Source organism: Monodelphis domestica, chromosome 1 (assembly GCF_027887165.1).
Source record: "Monodelphis domestica isolate mMonDom1 chromosome 1, mMonDom1.pri, whole genome shotgun sequence".
NCBI lineage: Eukaryota > Metazoa > Chordata > Mammalia > Didelphimorphia > Didelphidae > Monodelphis > Monodelphis domestica.
Window position 1 is genome coordinate 450,076,207 of NC_077227.1, and position 20,092 is coordinate 450,096,298.

The window sequence follows — 20,092 nt, forward strand, 5'->3', positions numbered from 1 at the left end:
TTCCCATCTTCGCCCTTTCCTGAGGTGTGTTCACACACTTCAACGAAGCCTACTTTTCACCACTCAGATGTGCAGTTGACACTAGAGAAACTGAGACATTTTGTCCAAGGTCACCGGCGCCCCAGGGATCAGAGCTTCTAGCCCCCTCTCTTTGGTTGCTCAGCTCACAGAGCCAAGCAACCGAACTAATTAGCATCTCTCTCTCTTCTGGACAACCCCAGGAAAGCTGAGTTAATAAGGAAGACTGCTGCCTGCCCCTTTCCAGCTTCAGTACTGACTCACTCGCACTAGGGAGTTCCAGAGACATAACCCCTGAGGATGTGCGGAGGGGGAAGGGTGGGGAAAGAGGTCGAGGCCTGAGTTGACAGCCCTAAGGGCAGGCAACTCCCTCCTTCGATGGGAGGAGTCCTGCAGCTGATGCCAAAGAGGAGGAAGTGCCGAGAGCCGACACCAGCCCAGCGGCAGCTTTTACAGACAGACAGGAACAGCAGCAGCAGCAGCAGCAGCAGCAGCAGCAGCAGCAGCAGCAGCAGCAGCAGCAGCAGCAACACCACGGGAGAAAAAGAGACTCCTGCCGCTCGGAGATGTAAAATAAAATGGGTTAGTAATTTTCATATTCGAAATTAATTGGGGAAAAAATCTAATCGTCTCTAACATGGACGGCTGCCTTGGTGCGACTTGTAGATAAATGTGGTTTTTTTTTGTTTTTGTTTTTGTTTTTGGATTGGGTCACCGGAGTCTGAGAGTGTTACATATAATAGTAATTCTGTTTGCCATGTCCTTTGGGTGACCTAATTAGGTCTCAGCAGTCACCGAGGTGGTATGACCTGGGAGTGGTTTCAGCTGTAACAAGGATAACAGCACCCCGGGGTGTGTGCATTTGGAGTTCGCTTTAGGTAGATTCCCTGGGGTGGTAGGGACCTTCAGAGGTCATCATGTCCATCCCTGGGCTTCTATATCTCAGATCCCCTGCCCCCATCCCCACTCCCCCACCCCCAAGTCATCTCATAGAGATGGCAGGCTGCCCTCTTCTTAAAATACCTCTGAGGAAGGAGATTCCAGTCTCCCACATCATTCCTTCCAGTCTCACACACCTCGCTGTCATGTCAGTCAATTCCTTTCCTCTGCAGGTCTGAGTGTGTATTGACCTATATTCACAGACCTTTATTGGAATAGATTATAATTGTCCTCCGGGCACTAGTCTGGTAGTGGTGGGCAGTCCTCTGACTTTCTGGGTGTTTAGAGCAGGAAAGAATGCTGGATTTAGGTTCAGAGGACTGGGCTTCATATCCTCTCTCTGTACTATGCCCTTGTACAAGGCATTTAACTTTTCTAGGCCTCAGTTCTTCATCTGCAATGTAAGTATATTGGACTAAATAACCTCAAAAATCCCTTTTAGCCCTAAATCTAAGATCCTGACATCCATTAGATGTGCAAAACCTAACTTCCTGAGATTTCAGAGTCCCAGGTCAGGCTCTCTGTCTAAGGAGTTGGGGGTGTGACTTAAGTCAGCAGGGAAAACTTGACTGCCACTCCAAAGAGACATACATTTTTTTCTTCCTGATCATGCTTTATTGTCTAGAGCCAAAGTGAAGTGAACAGTAAAGAAATTATCCAGTTAATTGAATCAAGATAGATAATCAATCTGGATAATTCAGGCATTCCCTCCCCTAAAATCTCACCTCCTTTTCTTCCTTTGGACAAGTTTCCACCCCAAAACCATCCCCCAAATTGCTTCAGTTTACTTTGCCTGCAAGTCCTTTGACTTGGGGGATAGGGAATTGAAAAAGTGCTTATCAGAGTCAAGGTTCCAAAAGTTCTTTCTTTGAATGAATGAATGAATGAAAAAATTAATTGGTTAAGTGCCTACTGTGTGCAAAGTGCTTAGTATCTAAATAGAAAAGTAAGATAGTCCTTGCTCTCAAGATTTTAATGGGAGAGACAACACATATGGACAGTTTCAGCTGAAAATCCTGGGGGCACCAAACTAGGAATAAAAAGAACTATTACCAAAAAGTCACTTCAGTGAGTTTGACACTTAGTTGACTATAGGAGAGAGATTTTTCTCTAAAAATTAAGAATTGTCCTTAAAAATATTTTGTATTCATCTAATGTATTTTAAGGTTATATTATAAGGTTATTGAATGAGCCCCTAACACATACACCTCTGGACATATTTTCAAAAGTAAATAACGAATATAACATCTAACAACATGATGACCTACAATTAGATAGGTAGTGTCAAAATGGTACAACTGCTTTCATATCCCTCATATGACAAGAATTAAGTTTCTTCATTATTTTATTCCAAAAAAGACTATGGATGATCTTCATTTATATAGAAACTGAAAATTATAAAATCATGGATTTAGAGTTGGAAGGGATACTTACATGTGATCTAGTACAACCCTGCCATTTTACAGACTAGGAAGAAACAGGTCCAGAGAGAGGAAACAATTTGTAGGAGGTCACACAGGTATTACAGGATTAGAATCAAAGGATATCAGAGTTGGAAGGGAACTCAGTGACCACTTAGGTCAACCCTACCCAGAAAAAGAATTCCAGATATAACACACTCAATGAGTGGTTTTGAAACCTTTACTTGAAGACCTCTCTAGTAAGGGAAAAATTCATTATTTCCCTAGTATCTTATTGTACTTAGAGATATCTCTGTTATGAAATGTTTCCTTATGATAAGCTTAAATTTGTTTCTATGGAACTTCTATGCATTGCTATTGATTCTACCTTCCAGGGCCAAATAAAACAAGCCTTCAGATACTCAAAAGCATCTATCATGTGCTGTCTCAGTTCCATCTATAATTCCTTTACTTGGATTCAAGACCCTTCTCCATTCTGGTTCCCTATCTTTTAATATTCCATTCAGATCCTTTCAGGGGTCCCCAGACTATGGCCGGTGGGTCACATGGGGCCCCCTGAGGCCATTTATCCAGCCCCCACCATACTTCTGGAAGGGGCACCTGTTTCATTGGTGGTCAGTGAGAGGAGCACTGTATGTGGTGGCGCTGCAAAGTGCAGTGTCGCTCATGTACAGTACTACTTCCGGTGACATAATCCTTTGTGTGGAGCCTTGTTCTGAGAACGAGGTGCTGCGCAAAGGATTATGTGGCAGCACAATGGAAGATTCCAGCATGGTGAGAGTCAATCTGGGGGAGGGGATTCTGCACTTTGTATACTGCTGCCCGGTATGACAGGCCCATCACAGCCAGCGCTGCAGCCTCTGCTATCCCAGACAGCGGTATAAAGATTTGTTCATAGTTTTTTTCAGACCAACGGTCTGAGGGACAGTGAACTGACACCCTGTATAAAAAGTTTGGGGACCCCTTCTTTAGTCTGTGAGGTCCCTGAGGGGCAGGGACTGTCTTTTGCCATTTTTTTATATCTCTGGGCTTAGCACAAGGCTGGGCACATAGTAGTAAATTAATAAATGCTTATTGACTGACTGGGCATTCTCCAGATCATCAATATCTCCTAAACTAGGGAACCCAGCACTAAACACACTAGTCTAGAAATGATCTATCCAAGGAAGAATACAAGCAAGGAAATAGTCATATTAATTCAAATTAACCAACTTTTATTTAGTACCTTCCATAGGATGGGTACTCTGCTAAGCACTATGCTAGCTTCCTCATTACTGAAAGTCATGTTTCTCTTAATGGAATCTGAAATTGCACAAATTTTGTTGTTTTCATATTATATTGTTGATTCATGTTGGTCCTATTATTACCCCCATTTTACAGAAGAGAAAACGGAGACTGGAAGAGCTTACGTGGCATACCCAGGCCACAAAGCTAGTGTCTGAGGCAGAATTTTTTTCTTTTTTCTTTCACTTTTAGTTTTTTCAAATACATGTAGAAGCAATTTTTAATGACTTCTTTTCTGACATTTTGCCATCCAAATCCTCTACCTTCCTCCTTCCCCTCCCTCTTTTTAGGAAATAATCTAATGAAGGTTATCCAGGCTTGTCATGTAATACAAGGAATAATGAATTTATTAAGTACCCACTATATGCCAGGCACTGTGCTAAGTGCTTTGCAAATATTATCTCATTTGGTTGAGGCAGAATTTAAACATATCTTCCTGACTGTCCAGATCTAGCATTCTTACAACATTAGGCCACAGAGTTTTAGAAAGTAGTGCACTTTGATTTTGAACCTGATCTTTCACTCCACCTCCATTACTCTTTTCATTATTCCATGCCAGCTAAATCAAAGCACTGTTAATAATAATAATTAAAAACAATGATTTATACTTTTAGAGTCCTTCATAGTTTATAATGTGATTACCTCATAGCTTCTTTATCATTATTCCCACCTTATAGTTTAGGAAATTAAGACTCAGTAAGTGTGATTTGATCATATTTACATGGCTAGGAAGTGATTAAGCTAAAGTTTAAATCCCACCTCTTCAGACTCCCAAGATTAAAGCTCTTAAACAAAGTAGTTATGCAAACTGTGTGGAGGCAGCACACATTCAAAAAGCTTTGAATTTGGAGTCAAAAGGCATGAGTTCAAAATTGCCACTTACTGATTCTGACTTTGTCAAGTCACTCTTTAGACCTCAGTTTCTTTATTTGTAAGATGATGGAGATAGACTAAATGAACTTTAAAGTTCTATCTAGCTCCAATGTCTCATATCTTATTTTACCATACTTACTTTTTAAAAAATAACGGTATATTTATATATCCAGAGCTATAATTGGTCACCTCTCCTCCCAGAAGTGTTGTAAGAGGGAATTAAAATATAATAATCGTGATGCTGTTATAATTTTTGTGCAAAGGGGAATTTAAAATATTAAGCTATGCTGAATTTTAATATTTATTTTTAAAAAGCAGCTAGTTGATACAATGGATGAAGCAGTAGACTGGAATGAGGGAGCCTTGAGTTCAAATTCAGCCTCAGAAACATATTAACTGATTTTGGGCAAATCACTTACCCTGAGAATAATAATAGTGCCTATCTCCCAGGGTTGTATGAATCAAATGAGATAAAATTTGTAAAGTGGTTTGCAAAACTTAAAATGACACATAAATGCTAAGAGTTATTATTATTGCTTGCTCATATTATCTTTGTTGTTAAGTATTCTGGAAAAGAGTGGTTATGACAAGTGGTTTTCTTGAATGTTTAGCCAGTCCAAGGTAGAGTTTGCTATTTTGATTTAGTGTGAATGAAAGGGAAGGAGAGAGAGACAGAGACAGACAGACAGACAGACAGAGAGAGAAGAGAGAGGGAGAAGGAGAGAATGCCAGAGACAGAGACAGAAGTTGAGAAGAGAGAGAGAGACAAGGAGAGAGACAAATACAGAGAGAGAGAGAGAAGAGAGAGAGAGAGAGAGAGAGAGAGAGAGAGAGAGAGAGAGAGAGAGAGAGAGAGAGAGAGAGAGAGAGAGAGAGAGAAAAGAATGAGCACACATTTTTTAAGTGCTTACTATGTACCAAGCACTGTACTAGGCCCTGGGGATGCAGATTCAAGATTACATTTTAGTAAAAGAAGACAATCCATTTCAAGGAATGGCTGGGACAGCTAGTTCAGTTTATAAATATATAGTCCCAAGAATTATGAGTCTAAATGTAGTGACAACTGGTGAACCAGTCATTTCCAGGAATGATAGTGCTGATTTGATTCCTATACCAATTGGTCAGTCAATCAATCAGCATTTGATAATCCCTTATTATTTGATTGGTAACACAAAGAATGAAACACTTTCTACTCTCTGAGATCTTACTTCCCAGGAGAGGGGAGGGGCGAAGAAGGATAACATATGTGAGTATACAGAATAACTAGAGAATTAATACAAACACATGAAAGGTAATTAAGTGAAAAGGAGTTATGGTGGAAGGTACTAGTAAATGGGAATCAGGAAAGATTTCATGTGAGAGGTGGTACTCAAACTTTATCTTGAAAGAAGAGAATCTATGAGGCAGGGAGAGGCGAAGAGGGAATTTATTTCAGATACAGGACATAGCCAGTGCAAAGATATGGAGGCCAGAGGCAGAACATACTATGTGAGGAATAGAGAGAAAGCTAATTTGGCTAGATCACAGAATGAGGAGTAGTATACAGTGAGGCTGCAAAGATAGGCTGGGTTTAGGTTTTAAAGGGCTTTAAAAGCTAAATAACAGTATATTTTATTCTAAAAGCAATAGGGAGCCACTGGCCATAAGTGATAAGGGGAATGACATGGTCAGATATGTGCTTAAGGAAAATCACTTTGTTGGCTACATAGAGGATAGGCTAAAATGGGAAGAAACAGAGCAGGGAGATAAATTATGAAGCCATCATAATAGACCTGAACCAAGGAGGAGACTGTGACTAAAAACAAGGGATTGATGAGAGAGGATCTCTAGTCTCCTCTGGGAAGGATCTTCCACTCAATGATGAACATTCTCTCCCTTGGTCATACCAGACCCCTGTAGGTCATCATTTAAATCCCATTTCCAATCTCTTGCTCTTGATTCTTTATTGCCACCCCTCTTAATTCTCCCACTCCAAACAAACACCATTCATTCCTTCTCCTTTGCCTTTTGGAATGCCTGCTCTATAGGTAACAAATCTCTCCCATTTCTTCTGTCTTCTAAGAATTACTGAAATCTATGCCCCCAAGCCCCAAAACACTGTCTCTTCTCACCCTATTATGTCATACTGGCTCCACATTCATTCATTCTCCTTGGTCCAGTGGTTGAAGTGAGGGAGTTGGAACATTCCTTACTCCCACTATTGCCACCAGGTTCTGTCCCTACCTCTATTACTCAAACTTACCTCCTTTGAGGTGCCTGCTATTAATATCTACCTCTAATCAAAATCCTGGTTGCTGTTATTTACAGACCTCCAGGTCACTTCCCTTCTTTCCTCAATGAGTTCAATATCTGGCTCATACTTTTTTTTCTCTGCCCTAACTTTTACCCTCATGCTAAGGGTCAACTTCAACATACATGTTGATTATCTCTCAAACAACCTAACCATTCATTTCCTCAACCTATTCACTTCCCATGACCTAGTCCACCACCCCAAATCAGTTCCACATAGATAGTCATACACTTGATCTTGCAGTCACTTACAAATGCAATACCTCCATATTAAAGAACTCCAGTATACCCTTATTCAATAATAAACTGTTGACTCTTCCTCTGCTTCCTTTACCAAATGTTAATCTTTGTCCACATCACAACCAATAAAACCTCATTCCCTTAGTTTTCTCCCTGTCATCTCCTCTGCACTTAGTCATTCCCACCCTTTTCCTCCATTTTTCCCTTTGATGAACCAGTTCAACTCTACATTGTCATCTTCTCCTTAAGGAGAATACCTCTTGAGAAGACTTCTCCTGAGTCTTTGACTTCCTTATCACATCACTGATCTTGTCCTGACAAAACTTAGCTTTGCATGACTTCTATAATCTATTAACTTGACTCCTTTACACATGTTGCTGAATGTAGTTGGAGAAAAATCATGCAACCATCCAACTGGATCCAGGACAGATTTATTTTACACAATTTTAACTGGGCCCTCATTACAAAACTTTTCAACTCTCTTCACACCTTCCCTTATTCCCCTGTTCCTCTTCTTAATTGAGAACGTTACTTCTTATTTTACAGGGGGGAAAAATAAAACAATTTTCTATGAGTTCCCTCTTCTCCCCTCTTCCTTATCTTCTATCACTCAGATGTTTTCTGCCACCATCTCCTCCTTCACTCCTGTCTCACCTAAAGAGGTGGCCTAATTTTGTACCAAGGCTCATTCTACTTGTAAAATTGTTCCCATTCCATTGCATCACTTCCAATGGATTGCCTCCTTTGTCATTCCTACCCAATCACTTATCCTCACACTCTTCTTATTTACTGGTACCTTCCCTACTGTTTGTGAACATGCCTATGTCTCCTCTATCCTTAAAAAACTCTCACTTGATTCTTCCATTCCAGATAATTGTCATCTTCTATCTCTTCTGCCCTTTTGGTCAAACTCCTTAAAAAAGCTATATAATTGCTTCTCCTTGCTCTCCTATCACTCTTTTTAACTCCTAACAATCCATCTTTTGACATCATTACCCTCACCTGAGTTCAAATCCAGCCTCAGACACTGGTATGACCACAGACCTAGTATGACCCTGGACAAGTCACTTAACCTTATATGCCTCTGTCTCCTCTTCTGTAAAATGAACTGGAGAAAAAAATGGCAAACCACTCCAGTATCTTTGCCAAGAAAACTACAAATAGGGTAACAGAGAGTCAGACATGACTGAACAACACAACAGATTCAGAGAGCTCTTACTAGTCAGAAGTCCAGAGCCCCGTAATAAGAACCTAGGTTCCAGGTAAGAAGCTTAAGATAAGAGAGAGGGCATGGCAAGAACAAAGATAGTAAAATGTAAAGGGGTTTAGATTGAGACAGAAAAGGTTGCTAATGTTTGAAACCAGGTTTGTGGCATACAAAAAGGTAGTATTTACATGTGGTCCTTGGTCTATAGTATTAGCTCTAACACATACTCACATAGGCATAGTTTGTCTGTGGCACTTCTCTTCATTTAATAACTTTTCTAGCTGTGAACACCTAACCCTAATCAATGCTTCTAGCCTCAGTGCTCCAGCTTAACTTTGGCCCATTTCAGCCTTTCTCTTTTCCCTCACCAAGCTAAAAACTTGGTCTTCTCTGTTTAGGGGCAGCAAGGTGGCACAATGAATAGAGCACCTGGCCTGGAGTCAGGACAACTCATCTTCCTGAGTTCAAGTTTGACCTCAGATACTTACTAACTATATGACTCTGGGCAAGTTACTTCACTCTGTTTGCCTCAATTTCTCATCTCTAAAATGAGCTGAAGAAGGAAATGGTAAACCACTCCAGTATCTTTGCCAAGAAAACCCCAAATGGGATCACAAAGAGTCTCAAACACAATTGAAACAGCTCAACAACAGTTAGTGGATTGCTTCCAACTTTTAAAGAAGTAGGACTTGTAGCCCTACAATGAAGATCTTACCATATAGACAACTTGCCCATACATTATGGAGCTGTCCTTTTCTTACATACTTATGGGCACAGAATTTTAGAACTAGAACTAGAAGAGATTCTAGAGATCATCTAATCCAACCTTCTAATTTTTAAAAAAAACTCTTAACTTCTATCTTAGAATCAATACTAAGTATTGGTTCCAAGGGATAAGCAGTAAGGACTAGGAAATGGGGGTTAAAGTGACTTGCCCAGTATCACATAGCTAGGAAGTATCTGAGGACAGATTCAACCCAGGACTTCCCCTTTCTAGGTCTGACTCTCAACCCAATGAGCCACCTAGCTGCCCCCACAGCCTCCTCATTTTACAAATTAGGAAACAGAATGGGAGAAGTGAAGTGATTAGTAAGAGGCAGAGCTCTGATTATCAAGTCAAGCATCATATATATTTTCAAGTGCTTATTATGGGCCAGGCACTATGTTAGGAACTGGAGATACAAAGACAAAAAATGAGACAAACTCTACCCTTAAGGAGCTTACATTCTATACTCATACACACACACACACTACACACAATAACATGTACACTTTAAAGAAAATTAGAGATAAGAGGATTTAGAGCTGAAAGGCGCCTTAGAGATTATAGTCTAATTTCCTCATTTTGCAGATGTAAAAAGGGAGAATTTGAAAAATAAGATCATGGATATGGAGATAGAAGGGATCTCAGAGGCTATCTAGTGCTAATCCCTGTTTTGCATGTGAGGAAACAATGGCACAGGGAGAAAATAAGAATTACTCTTTCTCTTTCTGGTGTCTTTGAGTGTCCCCCCTCCCAACATGCCCTAACACTGTGCTTTACATTGCATTGGTTTATTAAATATTTGTTGAATAAATGAAAGGAAGAGAGGATAGAGGGAGAATGTCATTAAAAAGAGAGGGTGGGGGAGCTTCTATAGCTTCACAGTTTTGCCCAGAGCAAGTCCTACTCTTTTATCTAAGGGTCCTGATGGCTTGAAGAAAATAGGGACTAAGAAAAATTCTAGAACCTGTAATTTAATAGTGTTAAAAGTTATATCCTAGAGGGCAGCTGGGTGGCTGAGTAGATTGAGAGTCAGGCCTAGAGATGGGAGGTTCTAGGTTCAAATTTGGCCTCAGACACTTCCCAGCTGTGTGACCCTGGGTAAGTCACTTGACCCCCATTGTCTAGCTCTTACCACTTTTCTGCCTTGGAGCCAATACACAGTATTTACTCCAAGAGGGAAGGTAAGGGTTTAAAAAAAAACAAACAGTTATATCCTGGAATCACCTTTATCTCCATGTGAAGCATAGCTACTGCAGGACATTCTTTAAACTTTAAAGACCTCTTATCTGCTTGAGTGCTTGTATTTGAGCTATTAACTTCTCACCTCAAGATTAAATCAGCTTTGGCCCTAATGACTAGGGTTGATAAGAGGGTCTTTAAAATTTAAATAGTTCCCTGCAAAATCTAGGCAGTTTTCCTACTCTGCCTGGGAAACTTTTATGGGAAATAGAAGCATGTTAGAGGATGGGGAGGGGGAACCCCCTGGAAGGACAAGGACTTGCTGGGTGGCTGGGGTGGAAGTACATTTAAAAAATGCAATCTTGTTTGACCATTGTCTCTACTGATGAACTGTAAGTCACTTTCCTTCTTTGTTTACTGTCTGAATTAAATTAATTAAGCACCTACCATAATATGAACCATTTCAAACTTCATAGTGATATTATATTAATAACAGTGTAATGCATGTAAACATTTTTGTCAGTCGACAAGTATTTATAAAGGACCAACTACTTTTTTAATGTTCTATCAGTTTTTTATTGGACTTTTTCTTTTTAATTATTGTATGGACTAGAATTTTTGTTTCTTTTTTTTTTTAAACCCTTACCTACTGTCTTGGAATCAATACTGTATATTGGTTCCAAGGCAGAAGAGTGGTAAGGACTAGGCAATAGGGGTTAAGTGACTGCCCAGGGTCACATAGCTGGGAAGTGTCTGAGTTCAGATTTGAACCTAGGACCTCCCATCTCTAGGACAGGTTCTCAATCCACTGAGCTACCCAGCTTCCCCCTATTGGTTTCTTTAAGGTTTATGGTGAGACATCAATAAGATCATCTGTTTTTCCTGGTGAAGAAAATTAATAACTCAAAGTGACTCTGTCTGGTCTTAGGTTTGGTTAGGCTCTTTGTTAATAAGTTTTAAAAACAAGTATTTATTTATTTTTAACATTCTTTTAAAATTTTGAGTTCTAAATTCTTTCCCTCCTTCACTCCCCCACCCCTTCCTAGTGAGAAGGCATGCAATATGATATCAATTACACATGTGAGATTATGCAAAGTATGTTTCCATGTTAGCCATATTTCAGAAAAACCAAAGAAAAAGAAAGAAAGTGAGAAAATTTCAATTTGCACTCAGGGTTCATCATTTATCTCCCTGGAGGTGAATAGCATTTTTTCATCATGAATCTTTTGGAACTGTCTTGAATCATTTTATCCATCAGAGTAGCCAGGTCTTTCACAGTTGGTCATCATTACAACATTGCTGTTAACGTACACTATGATCTCTCAGTTGTTCTCACTTTACTTTGTATCAATTCATATAGGCGTTGCCATTTTTTTTACCACAACTGGCTCAGCCATTCCCCAACTGATTAAGTATCCCTTCAATTTCCAGTTCTTCACCACCACAAAAATAGAAACTAGCAACATTTTTGTGCATATAAAACCTTTTCCTTTTTCTTTGATCTTTTCAGAAAATAGACATAGTGATATTGCTTGGTGAAAAGGTAGGCACAGTTTTATAGCCCTTTGGGCCTAGTTCTAAATTGTTCTTCACAGTGTTTGGACCAGTTCACTACTCTACCAATAGTTAGTCAGTGTACATGTTTTTCCCTCATCCCCTCCAGCATTTCTCATTTCTGATAGCTGTGAAGTTGTACTTCAGAGTTGTTTTAATTTTACTTTCTCTAATCAGTGGTGATTTAGAGCATTTTTAAAAATATGACTATAAATAGCTTTGATTTCTTCTGAAAACTGCCTGTTTACACCCTTGTCAATTGAGGAATAGCTCTTATTTTTATAAATTGACTCAGTTCTATGCTCAATATATATTTGAGAAAAGAGGTCTTTACAGAGAAATTTCTATAAAACCTATTTTATATTACTTCATTGCTTATAGTACCTTTTAGTGAAATGTAGTTCTAATTATCCCTTTTAATTAGGTCTATTTTTAGTGTTGTTTTTTTTTTTGTCTGAGCTCATAATTCCTATTTCTGCCTTTAAAAAATTATTTAGGTATATTATATTCTGCTTTGGCCCATCATTTTAATTCTCTGTCTTTCCATTTCAAGGGTGTTTCTTGTAAACAATATATTGTTAGATAATGATTTTTAATCTGTTCTGCTATCTGCTTCTGTTTTATGGGTTAAGTTCATCCCATTCACATTCAAAGTTATGATTACTGTGTATTTCCCTCCATTTCATTTTGTTCTGTTCCTTTTTTTCCTCTCTTTTTATCCTATCCCTCCTTAAAAGTGTGTTTTCCTTCTGATCACTGGCTCCATTACTCTTCTCTCCCTTTCATTATACTCCCCCTTTCTCTTACCCCCTTCCTCTTCTATTTCTTTATTGAGTAAGTTACATTTCTATACAGAACTGAGTGAGTGTGTGTGTGTGTGTGTGTGTGTGTGTGTGTGTGTGTGTGTGTATTCTTCCTTCTTTGAATCAATTCTATTGAGAGGGATGTTTAAGCACTGACACACCTCCCTCTTCTACTGTAAAAGTTCTTCATTGCATGTCTCTTTTATGTGAAGAACTTTTTCCCATTCTGCCTCTCCCTTCCCACTTCTCTCAGTGTATTCCTTTCTCAGCCCTTTGGTTTTTTTTTTTTTGGAGGTCATTCTAACATAATTGACTCACTTCCATTCCCCTCTATGTAAACTCCTTTTATCTTCCCTAATAATAATAATAAAGTTCTTAGGTGTTACATGTATCATCCATATATAAATGTAAATAGTTTCACTTTTGTGAGACCTGTATGATTAATCATTCATGTACTTTTATGAGAATTTATTTTTCATATACTATATTAAATCTTTAAAGTTGAAAGACCCTAATTTAATTCCTATATGTTAGGAAGAATTTATGTGTTTATCTGTGTCTGGGATCTGGATCAGAGATCCCAACCAGTCTTCAGATTTTTGCATTTTCTTTGGTCTTTGGAATCCCAATGAATGCTTTCCTTTTTAATAGAGTTTTCTTAATAAAAGAAGGGGGAAAGGGTTCTTCTCCTGTGTACTTGACCTGCCAACCTGTGGGGAGGGAGAGGAGTGGATCCTTTGGTTGATTACCTCTTAATTAGCTGATTGCCAATTAGAAATGCCTTGGAATGTTCAAGGGAAGAGTTGAATGTTACTTTAGCAGTTATGATGCTAGCCTAAATAATAAACATATTTATTCAATAAACTGATATTTCTTATTCAAAATTAGTCTCTTGAGATAATTTTAATTGTAACATCTTTTTATCTTTCTCTTGGGTCTTCTGTTTGGAGGTCAGATTTTCTATTCAACTCTGGTCTTTTCATTAGAAATACTTGAAAGTCCTCTATTTCATTAAATATCCATTTTTTCTCAGTCTCCTGTGTAGATTGTTCTTAGTTGTAATCCTAGCTCCTTTACCTCCTGGAATATCATATCCCAACCCCTCCAATACTTTAACATGGAAGCAACTAAATCTCTTGTAATTCTGACCGAAGCCTGACAATATTTGAATTGTTTCTTTCTGGATGCTCATAGTAGTTTCTCTTTGACCTAGGAGCTCTGGAATTTGGCTATAGTATTCCTGGGAGTTTTTATTGGGGATCTTTTTGTGAAGAGTAGATTGTTTCAATTTCTCTTTTGCCCTCTAGATCTAAGATATTGAGCAGTTTTACTTGATAATTTCTTAAAATATAATGTCTAGAATTTTTCTTCAATCAGGTTTTGGGTACAGACAGTTTACAATTTGTGTGAATTCACATTATACAAATTCAACTTTACAGAAGGAATTTTGAGAGAAATCTGCATTCCTCAAAAACCTTCTTGTTAACTTTACCATATGGTACTGTACTATATCTCTGCTCCTGCCTCTGATTTGGTGCTGGCTTGAGCCCTTACCAACAAATGAGATCTTTGCTGTGTTCCACCAACTCCCCTGTGTGTTTGGAGCATGTAACTATCTTTTATCTATCAGTGCTTAGGTACCTCACATTCATTCCAGGCCCCTTTGTGTTCTTCTCCTCCTTTTCTTCTCTATTCTTTGTCTCCAGTCTCCACATGTCCTTGAATTGTGTGTTGGCTCCCTCCCTCCACAAGTACCCAGTCCTTTTCCTTTTTCCTCCCTCTCTTCCCCACATTCATGGGCATATTCTGTAGTCTAATAATTCTTAAATTATCTCTCCTTGATCTATTTTCTATGACAGTTGTTTTTCCTATGAGATCTTTCATGTTTTCTTTTTTCCCCTTTCTTTTGACTTTGCTTTATTGTTTCTTGATGTCTTATGGAGTCATTAGCATCCATTTACTGAATTGTAATTTAAAGAATTATTTCTTTCATTAAGATTTTGTACCTCTTTTTCTATTTGGTCAATTCTACTTTTTAAAGAGTTCTTTTCTTCATTCAATTTCTGTACCTATTTTACCATTAGTTCAGCTCTGTTTTTAAGATTTTTTTTTCTCAATATTTTTGTATCTCTTTTACCAAACTGTTAATTTTCTTTCAATAATTTTTTTCATCACTCTCATTTCTTTCCCCAGTTTTTCTTTTACCACTCTTATTTTTTCTTTAAGTCTTCCAGTAATTTTCTTAATCCTTACCTTCCACCATAGAGTCAATACTGTGTATTGGTTCCAAGGCAGAAGAGTGGTAAAGGATAGGCAATGGGGATTAATTGACTTGCCCAAGGTCACACAGCTGTGAAGTTTCCGAGGGTAGATTTGAACCCAGGACTTTCTCTCTCTAGTCATGGCTCTCAATCCTCTGAGCTTCCTACCTGCCAATGCTTCTAATAAATCTTATTGAGCTTGAATCCAATTAGCATTTTTCTTTGAGACTTTGTTTATAGCTGTTTTCACATTGCTGCCCTCTTCTGAGTTTTTGTCTTGGGTTTCCTTGCCACCACAGGAGCTTTTTTGGTCAAGTTTTTTAGTATTTGCTAATTTTTGCAGTCTACTTCTTGCCTTGGAATTTTATGTTAAAATTGAGTTCTGCTCACTTGGGGATGGAGACACATTCCAAGCTTCAGGCCTTCTGCTGCTGTTTTCAGGGCTAGTATTGGAATTCTCTAATCTTTCAGTGCTTCCAAAGTACTGTGATTTGGGGAGAAGTGTGATCATTGCTCTCCTCATCTGAACTTTGGTCTGTACCCAGGAAAAGCCCCTGGACCTCTGTAGACACAAATGCTAGTGCTCTACTTTTTCCTGGAACTGAGATCAGGACCCTTACTCCCTTGTGACTGACTCTTCTCCCCAGAACTCCTCTCCACTCTAGAACTGTGCCCCTGAATTTTGTATGGGCAGTAGAGTTGCCAGATAGTACTCTCTATACCCAGTACCAACAAAAAGGCCCCTGTAATCTTTTTCTGACCAGTTGTCTAACCCACTTACTGTCTCTGTGTTGAGAGCTTCTGAAGCTATTTCTGCAATGGTAATTGGAGTATGTGTAGAATCCAAATAGGCCTCCATCCTGATATCACAAACTTCTGTTGATCTTTTAAGTTTTCTTAGGCTAGAAAAAATTTTTACCCTCACCTTTTGTAGCTTTGCCACTCCAAAATTTGATTTCAATTGTTATTTTTAAATAGTTTGGAAGCAACTGTTGAGAGAGTTTATTGGGGTTGCCTCTAATCTGTCATCTTAGTTCCTTTGTTAATATTTTGAAGAATAAAAAAATTATCCTTTTTTTTAGTGTTATTTAAATTGCTTTTTTTTTAGTTAAAATTCCCAATTGTAAGGAAGACCCCTAAATTTGGGTAAGAGAAGTTGATAAAATAGATCTGGAACTTTCCAAGTTATGCTTTTCAGTTTTTTCCTCAGTGAAGACATGGACTTTTTGGAAACTTCTTTTATACCTAGATTTTGTGAACTTTGCATTTTTCCTGCTATTTTGCTTCGCTGCTTTTTTTTTCTGCCTTAAGAATTTCTCACTTCCTTAGCCAAGTGAAGGAATTTGTTTTTAACTTATTTCCTTTCAAGAAGAAAGTGAAAAAGTGTGCATGCTTTGAGTTAATGGCTGGGCTGTTCCTTGGCTTTGAATTTTCAAAGCAGATTTACTGAGCTAAGGGACCTGGGTAACTGGGTCTCTTATCTTCTCCTTGGTAGGTTAACTTCCTAAAAGGTACTGACAAAAAAAAAAAGAAATAGAACGTGGTTTCTAGGTCTTGCTTTGTCATTTTGTGACCACATATTAGTTATTCATAAATTATCTGAGATCTGCAAAATATCTATAAATATCCAAGATCTAATATAAGAGCATCATAGGACCTAGAGTGGAAAGGTTTGAGATTTAGTCTAATTCATCCAAAGCTCTAAGAAGTGTATCAGAGGCAGTCACAAAATATTTCTAGATCCAACTTTGCAAACAATCCCTGGGTGAGCAACTGGAAAAACATACTCAAATCAACTCATAAAAATCAATTCATTTGACTTGGGGAGAATAAAGAGACCTTTGGGGAAAGTGAGACACCCTTCTTATATGCAGAGTGTTCACCTAGTGTGCAACAATAGCTGATGAGAGGAAGCCAGGCCATATGGAAGCTTCCAGTTTCAAATAATTGGTTTTACTAACTATATGCTAAATTCAGGTGTTTCTATGCTGTTGAAGAAGTGGATGTGCTATTAGCACCTTTTGATTTCAGTACTTGGTCAAAATCCCCTGGCACCCCACCCTTGTTAAAGCTTAGAATCTACCCACCTCCTCAGTTTTACAGGTAAGGAATTGGCATCCAGTAAAGTAAAGAATCTAGTTCGTAGTCATAGGTAGTGTCTGACTTAAAACTCATTGTTCTTTTTTCTTTCTTTTTCTTTTTTTAAACCCTTACCTATGTATTGATTCCAAGGCAGAAGAGTAAAAAGGGAGTGTCTGAGGTAAAATTTGAACCTAGGACCTCCTGTCTCTAGGCCTGGCTCTCAATCCACTGAGCTACTCAGATGCCCCCCAAATCCATTATTCTTTAAACTATACCATGTTAGGAGTCTGAATGATTGACTGGCACTTAGGGTCTTACAACTTTTATTCAATCAGTTTAAAGCTGACTCAAAATGAGAGTATTCCATTATTTTGGGAAATTGCGAATACATGGAGTAGAAAACTATCTACAAAGGGCAAATGCCGGCTTGGTTTCTACTGTTATTTATTAAAAATTACTCAACATTTTCCTGCTAAATATTATATACTTGCAAAGTTTAATTCAAATGGAAACTCCTCTTTAGGAGTGTAGTGTCTATGAACTGGGAATGGAGGGGCCCAGGTTAGCAATACTACTTTTGGTTTAAAAAACACAGATCAATTCCATTCCTGCTTCCATAGATGATACCACATAAGTCATATTTGAATATTATTAACCTACTCCTTTAAAAAAGAAAAAAGATCACCAGGGAAGGTGACAAATGCAATTTACTTTGGTGAGAAATATCAATGTCTCATAATTCTTATGTTTGGGAAGGTGTTGTGTGTTTTTTTTTCCTGTGATATCCATTCTAAAATAACAAATGCCAGGAATGGTATTTCAAAATATATTTGTGATTTATTGGTTCTATGTAAAATGAACTACCCAATTTTGTGGAAAAGATAGTTATAATAATAAATCTTTCTGTTTCTATCAAAAGATTCTGGTATAAAATTAATCACTGGATTGTAAACCTAGAGTTAGATGGAACTTTAGAAGTCATCAAATCCAATTCTCCCATTTTACAGATGAGGGATTTGAATTTCTGGATGTTGTACTGACTTGCACAAGATACTATAGGAAGTAAGTGGCAAAGCTGGGATTTGGACTCAAGTTCTATGAGTCCAAAGACAGTTTTATGGCTACTTTACTGTATAGGTTTCCGTATCCTACAATGCCTTTCAATAAAAATGAAAAAAAAAAAAACAAACCCATTCTGATCAAGGAGAAGTGCTTCAAAATCTGATTTTATAATGAATATGCAGGGTATAAGCAAGAGCTCAGCCTGTTATACAAAGACAGTAAGGTTAAAAGATCCCAAGGTTTTAAAAATCACAATAAAAGGAAAAGATTGAAGAACTCTTGGACTTGAAATTAGGGAGTTCTAGGGTCACATTCAGTTTCACAAACTTGTTAGCTATGTGACTTCAGATAAGTGGTAAGTCACATAACTTCTCTGAGCCTGAGTTTCCTCATATATAAAATAAAAGGTTTATAAGTTCTTTTTCAGCCTCAAATATATGATTCTATGACTATAAACTATGAACATGGTAAACTTTTCCAAACAGGTAAATATAGGTATTGAAACTAAATATTGTGAGATCATTGAGGACGGAACCATCTTTTTTCTTTTTCCTTTTTTGCTTTAGTATCTCCAATACTTAGTGCAGTATCTGGCACTTAGTGGGCACTTAAAAATGTTAATTGAATCATTGAACAGTGAAAGAGCTGAGTTGTCAAATCGTGCCATACCTTACCCAGTCATGTCATGGAAAGACATGAATGATCTGCATTCTAGTCCAGTGGCAGAGTTCTTTAGAGCATACTACTGAAATAAATCAACAAATGAACTGAGGAAACATTTCTTCATTGTATTTCTTCTCAAGTTTAAATAAGATGAGATGGTTTTAAATAATAGCAAGTTTTAGTGTTTCAAGGAAAAATGTGACTTATACACAAAATATACCAGCTAAATTTTTTTTCTGAAGCCTCTCCTTATAAGTACAATAGTCCTTGTTTTATAGAAGGTAAAAATATAGATAGCCTGACTTTAAGCATGTCCTTTTGTATTTGAAAACTTAGATTTATCATGAAGTTAAAATGAACTGGTTTACTCAAGGACAAGAAATTTATTTATTTGCTATAACTTCCTTAAAATGGAAGACATTCTTTGTGCCTTAAAAAGTAGTATTCATAAGATTTAGATCTTTATAAGAGCCAGTGAGGCTGACTTCTTCATTTTACATGTAAAGAAACGGAGGCACAGAGAATTTAAAACTACTTGCTCAAATTCACATATTAGGAAGCATCAGGTTGGATTTGAACTGTCTTTCTGATTCTAATTCCAATGCCCAATACACTGTATTTATTTAGCATATTTAGCACATTTATTAAGCAGTTACTATGGGCTCGAGCACTTTGCTAATCTAGGAATAAAAAGAAAGACAAAAAGAGTTCCTGCACCCAAAGAATATACTTTCTAATAGGAAAGACAACTGTATTGTAAATTACAAGATACATACAATATATAGAGGATCTCAAAAGTAAGACTATCTCACAGAGCAACTAGGTGGGTCAGTGGATAGAGAGTCAGGCCTGGAGAGTAGATATCTTGGGTTCAAATCTGGATTAAACACTTCCTAGCTGTGTGACCCTGAACAAATCACTTCACTTCCATTACCTAGGTCTTACTGCTCTTTTGTGTTGGAACCAATACTTAGAATTGATTCTAAGATAGAAGGTAAGAGTTTAAAAAAATAATAATCTCAGAAAGGAAGGCATTAATTGCTAGGGAGACTAGAAAAGGTCTCCTGAAGAAAGTAGCACTTGAGATGTATCTAGAAGGAAACCAGGGGAACCAAATGTTTGAGATGAGAGTGCAGAGTATTCCAGGAATGAGTAACAGCCAATAATGCAAAAGCATGGATACATTTGTAGATGGGATATTATATGTGAGAGAGTTCAAGGTCAGTGTTGCTACAAAAAGTGCAAGAAACGGAATAAAATGTGAGGAAACTAGAAAAGTAGGACAAGACCACATTAGGAAAAGCTTCCTCAAACTAAAACCAGAGGAGTTCACTGAGGAGTCAGATGACATAGTTAGGCCTATGTTTTAGAAAAATCATCTTGGCTGCTATTTGAAGGGTGGATTGACATGTAAAGAGACTTGAAGCAGGGAGACCAGTTATAAAACTATT

General features: G+C 37.8%; 1 protein-coding gene across 5 annotated transcripts in view; it reads left to right on the top strand.

Annotated features, from left to right (window-relative positions):
* The first annotated feature begins 218 nt into the window (after positions 1–218).
* Positions 219–20,092, top strand: part of CHD9 (chromodomain helicase DNA binding protein 9) — a 301,099-nt gene continuing 281,225 nt past the window's right edge. For 2 of the 5 annotated variants that reach the window (XM_056812296.1, XM_056812293.1), the window contains exon 1: positions 383–600. The gene's annotated coding sequence lies outside the window, so the exon portion shown is untranslated. Of the gene's footprint in view, positions 601–20,092 lie in introns of all 5 variants that reach the window. The other 3 variants (XM_016421924.2, XM_056812301.1, XM_056812307.1) reach the window with 2 other exon arrangements.